Source organism: Pinus tabuliformis, chromosome 9 (genome assembly GCF_031772625.1).
Source record: "Pinus tabuliformis cultivar Carrire ecotype Pingquan chromosome 9, CPIR1, whole genome shotgun sequence".
Classification (NCBI taxonomy): domain Eukaryota; kingdom Viridiplantae; phylum Streptophyta; class Pinopsida; order Pinales; family Pinaceae; genus Pinus; species Pinus tabuliformis.
Genome location: NC_142307.1, coordinates 1,449,401,749 through 1,449,419,717, shown reverse-complemented (window position 1 = coordinate 1,449,419,717; position 17,969 = coordinate 1,449,401,749). Strand labels below are relative to the sequence as shown.

General features: G+C 34.9%; 1 pseudogene; it reads right to left on the bottom strand.

Moving 5' to 3' along the window:
* Window positions 1–17,969, bottom strand: part of LOC149154048 (glucan endo-1,3-beta-D-glucosidase-like) — a 95,816-nt pseudogene that overhangs the window by 18,685 nt on the left and 59,162 nt on the right.

Below are 17,969 nucleotides of genomic sequence, written 5' to 3'. Positions count from 1 at the left end.
AAATTTTTTTACAGTATACAACTCTCTTCTCCTTTTATTTAATCTAAAAATGGATAAGTAAGGCGAAGAGTGGTTTGTCGACCATTTAATCTATGTAGGGTCCTTTCAATCCTCTAGCATTTGAATTTATTACTATGAGTCGAAGGGGTCAAAGGATGATGTATTTGAATAACAGTAATATTTTCGTGTTGTTTGTTAAATAAACCAATTATTTAAAAAATGAAATAATAAAACATAAAAGAGTACATAGAATTTGTATTGAATATTTTATAAGAAATGCAATATTTTTTTAGGATTTGCCAATGGGATAATAAGTCAAGCAGGTTTGTTTATGGGAAAGTTTCATACTTAAGTTGCAGAGTTTTGATATTGGTGATTTTATGGCAGTGTTCATTACTAAGTGCAAGTTTCAAAAATAATTTGATTAATTTTGATATTTTTATTTCCACTTTTTTATTTTATTTATGTGAACATTACTTGACGTGGTGAATACTAAACTGTGTACTTAAAATTAGAAGAAATTAGTTGGTTGTGACTAACTCATGGATATGTGCTATAAATTAATGATTTACACTTCCCAAATCATTACAAAAATGAAATCTCAATAACAGATAGAATAAGAAACTGAAAATTATTTTAATTAACAAAAATAATGTTTTGAAATATATATATGGATCCCATTTCACTTTACAAATTCTTTGCAAATCCAATCCCATCCCATTTTACAATTTCATTAAAAGATTATCATTCTTAAATACTTACAAAGGGGATTTTTACCAAAATGGGTTGTCACAACCCTACCCCTTTGAGGAACCCATTCCTTAGTGTTCTTTACCTGAACATGGTTGTAAAAAATGGGATTTAGAAAGGGGGATTTTATCAAAATGGGATGCCAAGAGCTATGTCATGAGCTAGAAGTCTATACCACATTTTTTAGCTATTAATGAGGAATATTAGAGTGTGATCTTTGCATCCTTAAATAAGAATTTTGGAAAATAAGAGTTTAGTGGAGAAGTTGAAGCGGAACGCAGTATGAACCAAAAATCATAGCAAATACATAGGAGATTGAAGAATATTAATTAGGGAGGAAAGATAAAGTATAAGGAACAAATAAATATTTATTATGAAGTTAATGCAGAGTAGAAGAGTGGAATTAGACAAAGAGCACTTTCCAAAAGAAAGATTGAGGAGACTCGGATACTGAAATCTGAGACTTGGAGAATATGTCATGCAAATCCCATTTCATTTTACAATTTCATTACAAGATTATCATTCTTAAATATTTACAAAGGGGATTTTTACTAAAGTGGGTTGTCACAAACCCTACTTGCCCTGGATGAACACCTTCCTTGCCAATCACCATTGGGAACATGGTGGCAAAGGAAATGGAAAGGACACTAACACACTCAATTGATGGTGGGCATGTAATCTGAAGCACCAATCCTAGAAGCCATGGTTGACGAAATCAGAAAGACCTTAACACACTCAATTGATGGGGCAGTCAATTATGTAATCTAAAACACCAACCCTTGAACCCGTGGTTGGCTAGAACCCCGATAGTAGAGCTGTGCAGAGACTGTCTACGAGCCAGCGGTGAGGTTTGAATTGCACCCATTTCTAGATCCCAAGAAGAGCGAGTGGACTGAGAAGCCCGTCAGGGTCTAGCCGGATGGAATTTATGATTTGTTTCACCGATCACTGGAGCAAGAAACTGTCAATATTAGTTTTAGAATGCCATTGTTTTTATTATGTTTTAATCTCGGGAATTATATTTTTGATGTGACCATTATGTTAAATTACGCTTTATTCATACATTGGATTCACTTATAACCCCTCTATGGTGATCTGCAGTTCTTCGGTAAGGCTTTCAGTATTGACACTATTGTGGGGCCTCTTCCCACTCCGCTAGGACAATGCGTTGTGCGTAATTTGGTAATTATTAATGGCATTCTCACTCAATTTTCAGTAAGTCTCGCATTTTTCTTGAGAAGAGAATTAGTGCTTGCAATCCGTTATTTATGTATTTAGTTTTTCTGCATTCATAAAATTCTGTTACAGATCTTCTAAGATGCAAATCATGTGCAAATTTAGGCGATTTCCGCACTAATTTAATTTTCAATCTTAAATTCCTCTTACTGATTCTGGAACTAACCCTGGGCTTCACTCATGAATAGTACGGCCATCAAGGACTTTCAATGACATTAAATTAGTTTCAGGGTTCTAACGACATACATATTAGTAGAGGGTATTGGCAGAAACCTTGTGGCTCTAATAATTCCAGTGGATCTTTGGCCATGAAGACTCGTTCGGAGTACTCTAATAATTCCAGTGGCTCTATAGTCGTGAAGACTCGTTGAGAGTACAATATTTGAGAAATCAATTTAATTTGCAATCCTTCAACCATGCTCAAGTTGGAGTCTGGAATATCATTACCAAGCTTGTGTGAGCCTCGAAGATCATCACCATGATTGTTGGGTGTGAGACGAGATGATGTGTGAGCCGAATGATGTGTGGTTTGTTAGAAAATTTTTACGAGGGCAAAGGAGCTCAGAAATAAGATGCGGCAAAGTAAGAAATGTCTAATTCCATTGTGGAAAGGTAAATCATTGGTTGTGGCGAGGATATCACAACCACACAAGGACTGCAATTAAAACACAGAGTTCACAACAAAACATCGTAAAATAAAAATGGTTGTGGTAAATTTTCTCATGGAGGCTTAAGATCACATTGCAACATAGTATACTTTTGATTATAATATAAAACATAGGAAAATACATTGGCGTGATAAATTGGACGCTGCTTCTCCAAGTAAAACACAAAAGGCTTACTGTGATTTATGCTTCACAAGTAAAACACAAAAGGCTTACTGTGATTTATGCTTCACTGGGTTGCAGAGTAAACTTCTGCAAAACTCTGTAAGATTGGTTTTTCATGTGCCCACCAAAATTTCTTCCACGATTTTCTCCTCACTACCTCACAGACTCTCGCTCTCTAACTTGCCCAACATGCCCAACATTACAAATGACTTTTACTTTCACATTTATCCTAACATATGAATTTAACATTAATTACATGACAGAGAAAATATTTAATATGCAACATGGGAAATTTTACAAAGTAAATGATTTTTTGAACTTGCAGGTGATTTAGAATGTGTGCAACACTCGCGGAATGAATGTTTGTCCATATCCATTTATTAAACTTCATTAAATGTTTTAACTTCTATGATGTGTTGTAGAATGGTCTGCTCTGAACTTTTGTTCTGACTCCTGTTCTTCTTCTTGCAAACAAAATCGCAACTGCGGAGTGGTTGACTGGGAAAGCATGGTGTTTGTCAGTTTGTTTAAGGTGGTGGTTGGGATTTTTATTTCCAACACTCCCCCTTAATTGAAATTTCCACCATTGATAATTCCCAAATTGTCTCTGAGATAAACAAAACTTTCACATGCCAATGGCTTTGTGAAAATATCAGCAAATTGTTTGTGTGACCTGCAGTGCTGGAACCCAATTTTATCATTGTTAATCAACTCCCCGATAAAATGATATTTAGCATCATTATGCTTGGTCCTCTTGTGAAAAATAGAATTCTTTGATAATGCAATTGTTGATGTGTTGTAGCAGAAAATAGTTGTCGCTTTCTCTTGGTCGTGGTGCAAATCCCTCAACATCCTTCTCATTCAAACTGCCTGACACATTGTTGATGTTGGGACAATGTATTCAGCTTCTGTTGTTGACAGTGACACTATTGGTTGTTTCTTGGAGGCCCATGAAATGGATCCAGAACCCAAATGAAAAACATATCCTCACGTGCTTTTTCTGTCATCGACACTTCTTGCCCAATCACTATCAGTGTAAGCAACCAGCCTAAAATCACTTGTTGCGGTGTACAAAACACCATGTTGTTTTGTCCGATTGACATACCTTAGAATCCTTTTCGTTGCTTTCTAATGCGTCTCCTTGGGTGTCTCCATGAACCTTGACACCAAACTCACTGCATACATTATATTCAGCCTAGTGGCGGTCAAATACATCAAGCTGCTTATCATGCTCTTGTATAATGTCAGATTAACATTGTTGTTGCAATCTTATTTGCTCAACTTTAACCCCATGACAGTTGGAGTTGGTGCGGGCTTGCTGTTTTGCATTTTAAACCTCTCCAAAATGTCTGTTACATACTTTGCTTGAGAAATAAAAATGCTATTTTCTATTTGCTTCACTTCTATGCCCAAAAAATATCTTAACAACCCCAAGTTAGTCATTTCAAATTCATTCTTCATGACTTGTTTGAAATGAGCGATGAGAAAATCATCACTGCCTTTAATAATTAAATCATCTACATATAATACAACAATGAGAATCTTACCATCATTCTCTTTGATGTAGAGAGTAGGCTCACTATCACACTTGTCGAAACCATTGTCCAACAAGTAGGCATCTATCCTACTATACCATGCACGTGGTGCTTGCTTCAGCCCATAAAGAGCTTTCCTCAACCGACACACTTTGTCTTCTTGGCCTTCTACATCACAACCAGGCGGTTGTGCAACATACACTTCCTCTTTCAACACTACATTCAAGAATGCTGACTTTACATCCATTTGATACACTTTCCATTTATGTTGTGCGGAAATCACCATAACTGTACACACCGTCTCCATCCTCGTGATTGGTGCGAACATCTCCTCATAATCTCGTCCATGTTGATGCTTGTATCCTTTGACGACTAGCCTTGCTTTGTGCCTTTCAATCTTCCTATCGAAATTGCTCTTGGTCTTATAGACCCACTTCACTCCAATGACTTCTTTTCCTTGTGGAAGGTTCACTAACTCCCATGTGTTGTTCCTTTCTATTACTTCTATTTCTTCCTCCATTGCTGCAACCCATTTTTCTTCTTTCATTGCATCTTCAAAATGGATTGGGTCATCTACATGACAAAACAAAGAAAATAATGAATTCAGATCAATGCTACTATCAACTTCATCTTTCCCATTAATTTCATTTAAATTTCTGAATTTTGGTCTTCTTGTACTTGCTGAAGATGGGCTTGACATGTCACTTGTTGTTGCGCTTTGCAGTGTTCTTAGAGAAGCACTTGCTTGAATGTGTGATGATGTCCTATTATTTATTGATGGTGGTTTTTGCTACCTATTTTGTTGAGCTTTAATAGGAGTAGAGGGAGTCATTTTTGAGGAATTGCTTGCTGTTGTAAGTTCCTCTTTGTCCTCATGTGGTATGCATGATTTCACATTGACTTTGTTCTCTAAACTTCCATTCCATGGTTCCTCTTCTATGAACTACACATCTCTGTTGATTATGACCTTATTGGTCGATGGATTGTAGAGCTTGTATGCTTTAGATTCATCACTGTATCCAACAAATATACATTTCCTCCCCTTGCTATCCAACTTCTTCCTCAACTCATTCAGGACATGTCCATATGCCACACAACTAAAGACTCTCATGTGAGTGATACTATGCTTTCTTCCACTCCATGCCTCTTCAAGAACAATGTTCAGGACGCTTTTGGTTGGACATCTATTCAAGATATATGGTGCACAAGAAAGAACTACATCCCAATACTCATTTGGAAAATTCTTTGCCTTCAACAAACTCCTTGCCATTTCCATAATGGTCCTATTCTTCCTTTCTACCACACCATTTTGTTGAGGTATATATCTTGTTGTAAATTGCTTGTGAATTCCATGTTCCCTACAAAAACATAGGAAATCATTTGAGATGTATTTGCCACCTCTGCAGTCCTGAGGACTTTGATGTAATTTCCACTTTGCTTCTCAACAAGAGCCTTGTATTAGCGAAAGCGCTCAAACACTTCACTTTTCTGTTTTAGGAGATAGACCCATGTCTTCCCTGTGTAGTCATCTATGAAGGTTAATACATAGTGGTTGCCACCAATTGATGGTGTCTGCATTGGTCCACATAAATCTGAGTGGATAATCTCCAAAGGTGTGTTTTCCTTTACTGAATTTCCTGCTAGAAATGTCTCCCTATGTTGCTTGCCCAAGATGCATCCTTCACATAGGTTTTCTGGTCTTTCTATGAGTGATAATTCCTTCACCATGCCTTTCCTATGCAGCAAATTCAAACCTCCAAATTTGAGATGTCCAAATCTCAAATTTCATAACCAGTTTTCATTTTCAATCTCTTCTTGATAATTCACTTGTGTGACAACTGCCTCTTTTCTTTCATTCTCTTTTGATTTGAATGATAGTTGTGCTTGTGCACCTTCTTCTTTCAAATTTGATCTTATCTTTAGGGGAAACATTCTATTGTTTGTCATTTGCACCTTTGCAATCAGCTGTCTTCTTGGAGGCTTATTCAAAATTGTGCACACATCATTTTTGAAGAAGACATTGTAGCCCTTTTGTATGAGCTGTCCAATGCTTATGAGGTTATTCTTTAAATTAGGGACAAAATAAACATATGAGATGTACTTCTTCTCTCCCTTGTTTATTAGGATATTAACTTATCCTTTTCCCATGATAGATACTTTTCTATCAGTCCCTAATGTCACCTCAGATTTCACACTTTCATCTAGATTGGAAAACATTTCTATGTTCCCTGACATGTGGTTTCTACACCCTCAATCTAGATACCATATACCACTTTGTTTTTCTTGTGCTACATTACAAGCTAAAAACATGCTATCATAGTTCTGATTTTCTTTTGTGAAATTTACACTTGGTTTGTTACTAATGCCATATTGCTTCTTTATATATTTATTTGCATAATGACCATACTTCTTATAGTAATGACATTGGACTTGAGATTTATCATACCTCTGACCTTGTGCTTCATTTCAACTTGAGCCTTGACTTGGATTTTGATTGTTGCCCCTTCCACTTGAGCTTGAAGGGTTGCTTCTTCCAGCTCTGTGTGGGCTTCCTCCTCTTCCTCTAGTATATGATCTTCCTATGCCTTGACCTTGACCAAATGGTACTTATGTCTTGAAGGCATGCTCCAATGGGGAGCTCGCTGCTCTATTCAGTCTATGTTCATGAGAAATTAGTGATGCATTAAGCTCATCCACTGAGAACTATGAGAGATCCTTTGTCTCTTCTATGGCCACAAGAATGGCCTCAAACCTTGCTGGAAAACTTTTCAAAACTTTCTCAACTATTTTGCTTTCCTCAAGTGTCTCACCATGAGACCTGATTTGAGTAACCAACCCACTTACATGTGTAAAAAATGAGTCTATATTATAAGACTCTTTTATACGAAGTGTTTCAAAATATTTCCTTAGCATTTGTAGCTTTGTTGTCTTGACTTTTTCCATTCTTTGGTAGGCTATCTGGAGGGTGTCTCATGCTTGCTTGGACTTCGTTGCTGTTGCAACCCTTGGGAAAATACTTTCATGAACTGCTTGGAAAATATATAATAGGGATTTTCAATCCTTATCTCTTTCTCTTGAGACAAGGCATTGTATGCTACTGCATCTGCTCGTTCTTGAAAACCATTCTCCACCAAATCCAAAATGTCTTGAGACGAAAATAGGGCCTTCATTGTAATAGCCCAATAATCATAATTTTTGCCTTTAAACTAGGGTATATGAGGATTAGTCAAGCTTTTGATGTTGCCATTTCTGAGTGTAAAAAAAACTTTCTACCTGTTGGTAAATATGCTTCAAAAATTCTGCCATCAAAAACAAATTTTAATTGCTAGCAAAAACACTTATTTTTACACAAACATTATTTAACTTGTTAGAGAAAGATTTCGGCGAAAATCACATGGAAAATCATTTGTCGACGCGTTTCGAACCAACTAGTGTGGTTCATCGTCAGGACAACTTGCCCTGACGATGAACCACACTAGTTGGTTCGAAACGCGTCGACAAATGATTTTCCATGTGATTTTCGCCGAAATCTTTCTCTAACATAATATGGATCACATAAGCCTAAACTCTAATATTTAACTTGCTCTCATACCATGTTAAGAAATTTTTACGAGGGCAAAGGAGCTCATAAATAGGTTGCGGCAAAGTAAGCAAGGTCAACTTCAGTTGCGGAAAGGTAAATCTTTGGTTGCGGCGAGGATATTGCAACCACACAGGGACTTTAATTAAAACACAGAGTTCACGGCAAAACATAGTAAAATAAAAATGGTTGCGGTAAATCTACTCATGAAGGCTTAAGACCACATTGCAACATAACATACTTTTGATTATAATATAAAACATAGGAAAATACATTGGCATGATAAATTAGAGGCTGCTTCTCCAAGTAAAACACAAAGACTTACTGCGATTTATGCTTCACTGGGTTGCGGAGTAAACTTCTGCAAAACTCCGTAAAACTGTTTTTTCACGCGCCCACCAAAATTTCCTCCATGATTTTCTCCTCACTACCTCATAGAGTCTTGCTCTCTCACTTGTCCAACATGCCAAACATTACAAATGACTTATACTTTCATATTTATCCTAACATACGAATTTGACATTAATTACATGACAAAGAAAATACTTAATACACAACATGGGCTATTTTACATAGTAAATGATTTTTTGAATTTACAAGTGTTTTGGAGTGTGGGCAACACTCGTGAAATGAATGTTTGTCCATATCTATTTATTAAAATTCATTAAATGATTTAACTTATGTGATGTGATGCGGAATGGTCGGCTTTGAACTTCTGTTCTACTCCTGTTTTTCTGCTTGCAAATAAAATCACGACCGTGCAGTGGTTGACTGGACAAGCATGGTGTTTGTCAGTTTGTTTAAGGTGGTGGTTGAGATTATTATTTCCAACATAATTGTAGCACCCAAGCTCCGTTCTAGGATTCGACCCTCACAAAGGTTATTGACATCTATTTACATCTCTGTTTTACGTTATATGTGTATCTCATCCTCTTCATCTTTTTGGGATTAAATAAAATTTTAGGATTAAATAAGAGTGAAAATCTACTTCTCCTGGCAAACAAAATTATTTTGCGGATACGAACAATATACCATGCACTATAATTACTTCCAATTTTTTTATTGATATGTGTTCATATTCTTTCTGATAATTTTGAGCGGATATACCGTCATGTTGATGCTTTCCAAAGGGCTGGCATATGTAATGCCGCATTTTTTTTCCCTACTTAGATTGGTAGCTATATAGTAATTGTATAAAATGAGGACCTATACGTTAAGACCACATCTATGATTGTGTCGATAATTTTCATCCTGGTTTTTTCATACACATGATACCTTAAAAATGTTATGCTTTTCATTATTTTCACAGTCAAATATGTAAATAGTGTGACCTTATCTTTAATGATTGGAACAAATTTTATTAAATATCAATCCCTTCACAATTAAGGGAGCTAATAGATGGCAATCGAACAATCCCTTCACAATTAAGGTTCAGCATTCCTTCATTCATTTTCTAATCCTTTTACTCTTTATCATACGTTTTCATTTTTTCAAACTGATTGCCCACTTTACTCCACTCACTTTTACAATGCTTCCACCGAATTTGTGCATTCTCTTTTCTGAAAAAAGTTCGCGGAGAAAGATACAAAATAAAATGGAAAAGGAAATTGCAGTGAAAGGTTTTTTCATGTGCTCACTGTGCCTTAGGGTGGCCGCACAAAATGACAAGTTCCATATAATTTTAACCCCCCTTCATTCGTTAGTGTAAGTGTCATATAAATTTCATCCTTCACATAACAACTGTACATAATTTTCCCTTCAAATCTCGAGGTAGCGGAAAAGCCTTTGAACAAAATCAGAACTTTCGTTTTGCATTAAGCAAAAGAGAAGAAATAATTATATACATTTGTTGCTACAGAATTATAATAGTTGATGTTATATAAAATTTATGTAAAGCCATTATAAATTTACCATATATATATATATAATTGCAAAACTTCCACTTTAAGAATGATTTATCTTATCATGTTTATATTATTTTTTTTCATGTTTACATTATTTTTTTAATATATGGAAAATTACTTAATTTTTTAATTTTTTTTTGCAGTTATTAATTTTTCACATTTAATTTTTTTTAATTAGATGATTAATTTAATAATTTAATATAAATAAATATTTATATAATATTTTTTAATTATAATTTTTAAGTAATAATTAAATTTATCTTAAATTTCATTTAAAGAAATATGCCAAAAAAAATAAATTTATTGATATGAAATTTTGATATAACAATATGTGATAAATCTAAATTTATATTTATTTAATTTTATAAAACTCAATATGAAACTCAACCATGGTTAACCATAGTCAACTATGTTTGTTTGAGGGTTTATAATATTTATCTTAGGGTTTATATATCTTGGGTTTACAATATTAATCCCTTGGGTTTTTAGTATTAATACATTGGGTTTATTATTACGTTGGGTTTATAATATCAATCCCTTGGGTTTATTAAACAAACGATTCATATTCGTAGAGTATAATATTATCGATAGGGTGTAAAATATTAATCATAAGGTTTAATGTAAATCCTTGGGATTTTATTCCATTGGGTCTATAATATAAATTCGTTAGGTTGATTAATCCCTCGGGTTTATAATATTAATAATCACTTACATTTATAATATTAATCCCAAGGGTTTATAATATTAATTTCTTACATTCTCAATATTAATTCCTCGGTTTTTAATATTAATCCCTTCATTTTATTAATACTTTAGGTTTATAATAATAGTCCCCCAGGTTTATTAATATTGGGATTTTATTCCTATGGTTTATTATTAATTCTAGGGTTCGATGTTATTCCCTTGGGTTTATAATTCCTTGGGTTTTTAATAATAACCCTTTGGGTTTATTAATACATTTGGCTTATAATATTAGTACTAAGGTTTATAGTATTTGAATGTTAGCATTTAATGTTTATTTTAGGGTTTATAATATTTATCTTAGGGTTTATATCCTTTGGCTTTATAATATTAACCCCTTGAGTTTATGACAAATGTTTTCTCAATATGGAAATCAATGATGGTCAATGATGGTCAACCATGGTCAACCATGGTCAAACATGGTCAACTGAGGTCAATCATGGTCAATATTTGTCAAACACAGTCGACCATGGTCAATTATGGTCTACCATGGTCCAACACCACATTGTGAACAATATTGTCTCAATATGAATATCAACCATGGTAAACCATGGTCTGACGTCGCATTGTGAGAAAGGTTTTCTCAATATGAAAATCAATCATGGTCAACCATGGTTAGTAACCATGCTCACATTGCCACAAATATTTTCTCATGGTCCAATGTCACATTGTGACAAACATGGTCAACTAAGGTTCAAACATGTTCAATCATGGTCAATGAAAATAAACCATTGTCAATCATGGTCAACCATGGTCACACTATGAAAAAATTCTCTCTTGGTACAATGTCACATTGTGGAAACCATGCTTTTCCATTGTCAACCATTATCAACCATGGTCCAACATCGCATTGTGACAAAGATTGTGTCAATATGAAAATCAACCATGTTTATTTTAGGGTTTATAATATTTATCTCAGGGTTTATATACTTGAGGTTTATAATATTAATCCCTTAGGTTTAATATTATTCATTTGGGTTTAATATTCTATTGGGTTTATTAATCTAACGGTTCATATTCCTATGGTATAATATTATTCATAAGGTTTATTTGCATTGTGACAAAGGTTGTCTCAACCATAGTCAATCATGGTCAACCATGGTCAATAGCCATGGTCAACCGTGGTTAATAACCATTGTCACATTGTGACAAATATCGTCTCTTAGTCCAATGTCACATTGTCACAACCATGGTCATCCATGGTCAGTCATGGTCCAACCTCACATTGTGACAAAAATTGTCTCAACCATGGCTAACCATGTTCCAATGTCGCATTATGACAAAGATTGTCTCAATATTCAAATTAACCATAGTGATACATTGTAACACCCCTCCCTTGTGGGTCAACTATTCCAAACCTAAGCTGAAGAAAGCTATGTTTGATGTGTAATATGAAAAATAAATATGTTTTTAAATAAATTAATAAATTGATCACTTGGAAAAGCGAAACACCAAGAGATGAGATTCTTGCCAAATCCCATTGGGAATGGGATAGGATAAATCTTCCATGATAAAGTTTCTAGATGAGATTCAAGATAAGCTGAATGGATTGGAGATAAATATCCATCGAGAAAAAGCATACAAGCTACACGGGAGATAAAGGCAATATTTTATGAGGAAAAGCTTCACGGGAGAGAAAGACAAGCTTTTCTGAGAAAGGTCTAGGCAATTGGATGAACATCCACCTAAAAGGGGGACGTTGTTAAAGGAAAGTATATCATGAAAGAGGGTATTAAATACCCATTGCATAGATCAATTGGAGGCAGCTTATCCATGGCAAGAAGCTCGGCTCAGGGGGAATCAGAGGTGATTCATGGTTGGGTGGTGGTGTTCAGTTTTCCAAGTGGTGTCCCTTCTTCAAATCTAGTCAGATTCAATTTCATAGGATGTTTTGTATGTTGTGTTCTTCCCTCTATGTTTCAAATTAATTTAGCATATGATAGAAATTACATGAGTTTTCCTTGCTAGGAGAATTATTGAAGGAATTGTATATAAAGCATTATGCATGAGTATATTTATCTATGTTAAAGGATTTTATGAGATAACTTTATATGAATGCATGTGACAGTTATGGCTCATTATTGTAGTCCATGTTAAATTTAGTAGAGGAACATAATATGTGAGTTGGTTCAATAATGGATATGTTGCCACCTTTTGACTTATGTGTTATCTTGATGGACAACAACTATGCATGAGATAGTATAGATATATAATTTTATTTCTAACACTTGAAACTATATAGCCAATGGTTTAGAATATCTATGCTATGCATTTGCATTATGGAATGGTTCGCATCTACTGTGGGCTTGTTGTGCATAATATATATGTCAGTATTCCTCTAAGTATGTTGTAGGATTTGGATAATAGAAACCACCATGTATGTATGTTAATGCTTCTATGAAGTCATCAAAGTACTCACATTTTGAATGTTTAATCTCACTATGCATAAGGGTTATTCCATTGATTATGTTGAAGAGTTTCTTGCTATAGTTTGTACCTAAGGGTATGAGTATGGTTCCCTTCTCCCAATGTAATTCAATTATTAAGAGCAGTGGAGATAGTTGCAAAATAATAACCATTCATGTGATAAGGGAATAATTATGCTTGTGAAGACTATTTAATCTCAACTGCAGCTCAACCAAAGTTAGGGAATGGAAGCTTGTATGCTTAATGGTTGATATGACATATAATTTTTGTTGAGGAATCTAAAAGTCCACATCATGGACCCACTTTTAGGGTCGTTAACATTGATAAGAATATTGGTATGGATGCCTAAATAATAGTGTTCATATAATGACTGAAATTAATGTACTAGTGACTACGGTTAAATCTTAACTGTAATCGGGACCAACTCGTAAGTTAATGGAGCCTAGCAACTAATTTCCAGGTTAGGCTCAGTAGTTATGTTACAAATGGTATCAGAGCATCAAGTGCAAACCTCGCTGTCTATGGGCCAATATGCATATGTAGGATATGAAACAATCTCGGGTCCTAAATTTGCCCTTTCAATACTAAGAAGTTTACTAGAGGGTCTAGCTATAAGTGCCAAATATGCAAGGATTTTTCATGGTTGAATCTTGACTTTAAAAATGTTTTAAGTAAAGGAATGAAGAAGTGATAACATATGTATATGTTATTCTGCTCCATATAAATATTATTATATTAAACCATTAAGGCTGATTTTTGAAGAGTGGATGGTCTCTATGGCTTTGAAATGGGTCATATGCACAGTTCTTGCTGTATCCATCATGAAGCAAAGGTGTTTATGTTGACACTTGAATTGTCTATCGTAGTATGAATCCGTTGCATGGGATAATATTTATTTATTTTCCTAATTAGTGTGTAAGTGTGAGGAGTAAAATTGCTGACTATAACCTCGTAGAATAATGAAGTTGGTAGATAGTGTCGATTATCTAACTCACAGGTCATGTAAGAATATTACTTCTTTTATGCGGGGATGGAATAATCTATGAACCTAATTAATGGAGAGAATACTTCTTACAGGAATGTATCAAATAATGATGGAATGACACGATCTTAAGTTGTATAATTCTATTGATTTAAAGCTAGATGAGATTGTCAATTGTAGTGGCATTTAACAAATTGGGTACTTCGCTTACACCGTAGATTCAAACCACTATCTCTACCTCACGTAGATTGCAAAAGGCTTGGATCATTTATTACCCAATCAGAATTATCAGATGTGGTATTATCCTCATGCATTTTGTAAAGATTGATAGTTGGGAAAATTTTGACTATATCACCTCGTTTGAAACATCCAAAATTTCCATAGCCACCGATATGGTGTGTGTAGTTCTGAATCGCTATCTCTTGCATCAAAGTTGTCGAGGCATAAAATAACATACTGTTGCTCCAAAGGAGAATGAATTCCTCTCTAAGTCGGCCATAAAGGTTGAAGGAACGAAGAGGTTTTTCATTCCACTAATGGTTTTAGGATTAACGGAGTCTCGTCTCAAAATCCAGCTTCGTATTAAAGAGAATTTTTCTCAATACGCTATCGTTCTGGGGAAAAAGAAAACCGCACTTGTAAGTTTAAGGAATTCTTTAAAAGAATCCAAGCAATAGTACCGTTTAAATCACAAAATTACATGACTGAGAAGAGTAGTCAGTTTCCCTTTAGTGTCACCCTCTCCGATCGTGTTGATTGTTGCACTCCAGGAAGTTGAGGATAGGATTTCCCCAAAATCTTATTCCCAAAAACATGTCGAGAGTCACGTGTAACATGGTGGTAAAAGCAGTCAATAGAGAAGTAACGAATCACTGTGTTGTTTTTTTCTTAATAAAGATATGAATGATCTTAATGAGGATCTAGATTACTGAGATAATACTTATATAAAATCCTCCTTTAACCACCATTGGTGTGTAAGCCTTGATGATGTGGAGGTGGTGGTCTTTTTTTATTTTATTTTGAGAAAAGTATGGCAAGCTGCAAGATTTCTGATCGTGCCAACAACAGAATTAACGAAAGGTTGCGACGAAAGGAACATAGCTATCATAAGCGCTTTCTACTACTAGTTTCTTTAAAAGAATCACTACACTGGAAAATCACTGGATTGTTGTTTATTTTTAAAAACCCTGCCTTTTAGTTGCTTTACCGCAAGTTTGGAGGTGTGCGAGTTGGCAACAAAGCCAAATGATACCATCTCCATGGAAGGATAGAGGAAAATTCAGAGCTCAGTTGTTTCCTTCCGATAGTGGTTGTCCACTAAGATTAAAAGGCGAGAATGGCGAGTGAAGAAACCAAGAATGCCAGATAGGTTTCATTCTAGTACTCATATGGATTAGGGAGTTATCCGGCCTTATTCACTAATGTCGAGAGGGACAAAAATCTTCAATCCTCAAAATTGATTTTCTAGCTTAAGTTATCCTCGGATATGGAAACGTTTATCCTGATCAAGCTATTTTAAAATCCATAATCATAGCTTGGATGGCACGGATACGTCAATATTTGGCGTATGCTTGTGGTGCATATTGGATAAGTATTTATGTGGGGTTGTGCTCGAGAATGGGACAAAATTAATTGTAGGTAAGTTGGATTGTTTAATTGGAAAAAGGTGAATTGTACTTTGGCAGGGTGAGGAAGCTCTGTGCAGCGTCTATTTATGCCCACGATGATGCCTCAAGGATGTGTCTTGTTGCTGATACCCTGACGGTTTAGACCAAAATTTCCTGGCTCGGATTTTTGTTGCCGAGAGTTGCTTCAACCTAAGGTTTTTTTACAACTCTGATAGAATAATCTGCTATAAAATTTGGATCCTTGAGTTTCTCAAGGACAATATATCTGCTCCCTTTGTCCGGTAGGAATCCATATTGATTTTTTTTTTAAATGGTGGAAAATTGATCAGAATTACGATGCTCTAATCTTTCTTTTGATTGTCATTACTGTGTTCCAATTATCCTTGCTCTGTTGAAACATGGGTTGAATCAAAGTATATTGGAAAATTTTCTACGGTCTTGCAGAAAAGACATACAAGTACTTATAGTTATGGAAAGAGAAAGAATTGTAATTGCTGACATAGAGGACAAAACTAGAGATGGTTTTATTTTATAGGTTCCCTTATGTATCTAAAATCACAAGGACATAGAATTCAAAACTGCCTATTGTTACTCCTTTTGCAAGATGAGATGTTTCATACTTGTGGCTCATAATATATTAAATCGATCCACTTGTCGGACCTCTCGCTGATACCGATCATCTTTACAGTGACGAATGCCGGTGAAAATAGAATCGATGTGTTATATCAATGTCATAGGCTTCGTTTTTGATAATGGTCGTGACATATATGAAGAGTATATGGGTATTTTGTTTCTAATGATTTCATTAGCATTTGAACAAGATGGATATATATATTACAAATATGGGTTCTGCAGGACAAGGTTTGCATTTGAGTGTTTTAAATGCGCACCGTTCCAAACATTTAGGGTTTATGGATATATATTAATGGTATATATATGTATGAATGATTTTCTTTGAGGATGACTCACACTTTCAATTGGAGTCCTCACCATCAGTATGAACCCAAGCCTTACTCTATGCATTCTCTAGTTAGCACAACTGATAGAGATAATGCAATCACACCATAGTTATGGTATTCTCAACATGCATGATTCTTTTTCTTGCATCTGCATCAGTTTCTTGAGGATTTATGTCGATATAAATCCATCCTCGTTTGTATTCAGTCGTAGCTTAGAACCCTAGTACCAAGTGAATAGTAGTAGTCGATCTTCCATAACAGATTCTGTTATGAGATGGGAGTTTGGGTCTCGACCTATCGAAGGAATCCGAGAAAAACCATGGAAGATGCAAGTTTTATTTGGTTAGTATGTAACCATGTCACAATTAGTGTAAGATGTTGTTTTGAATCAGCATGCATACTTTCTTTTTTTTTAAGTAGATAATTCAAGTCTAAATGATATGAGGACATCTAAGGAAAACTACACATAAGCATGTTGTTGAGTCCCGATTTTTTCCATTTTTGACAATGTTCGAAGGCCTTGCTCCCCCTATTTTGAAATCTCTTTTACCCTTCATGACTCTCTTTTTGCAATATCCTATGTGTTTTTACCAAAAGGGTGTTGTGGGCTTTAAGGTATGAAAATTAGTCTAAAAGGTATCATTTCACTTTATTCTTGAGTATTTTTGAAGTTAAATGGTACCTAATTGAATTATCTAGATACTGTGATTTCTTGTAGAGTCGCCAATTTCCTCTAGATACGCCAATTTCTTGTAACTGCTCTGATTTCCCGCAGTGATCGCGATGGTTGGGTATGTTTCGGTTAGCCTCGAAGAGAACGAAAACATGGGTTTTGTCAAGAAATCTGTATACACGGATGTTATCTTATTGGTTGCCTCAAAACTACATCAGAAATTGCCTAGATCTTCAGACCTCTCATGGATGGTTGTAGTGGGTAAATAGCCTGAGTAGCCCAACGTAATCATTTTGATCCATGCTTACAGTCATGGATCAAACTTAGCATGCTCATTTTTATTATCCTTTCCAATTATTATTAGCAGATAGTTGTAGTATTTTAGTTTTCCTAATTCGGGCAAGTTTATGCCTCTGTATTTGTATAAATACTTTTATGTTTCATTTGTAAAGCGGGCTTAATATACCAGACTTTGATACTATTGTAATACTTGTTTAGATTAATACAAAGTTCATGATTTGCTGATATTGTTGTGTAAACTACTTTAGCAGTTGAAGGAGTTGTGTGTATGGGAGGGCCCCCTTTACTCACAACTCCCATAGATGTAGATTGTGTTCTTTTAATTATTTTCATGAGTTGATAGAGTTATTACACAGCTTTTGGTTCCTCTTTTCTAAATTGTAGTAGCGGATGTGGGATGATTAAATGGTGAATCTTATGCGAT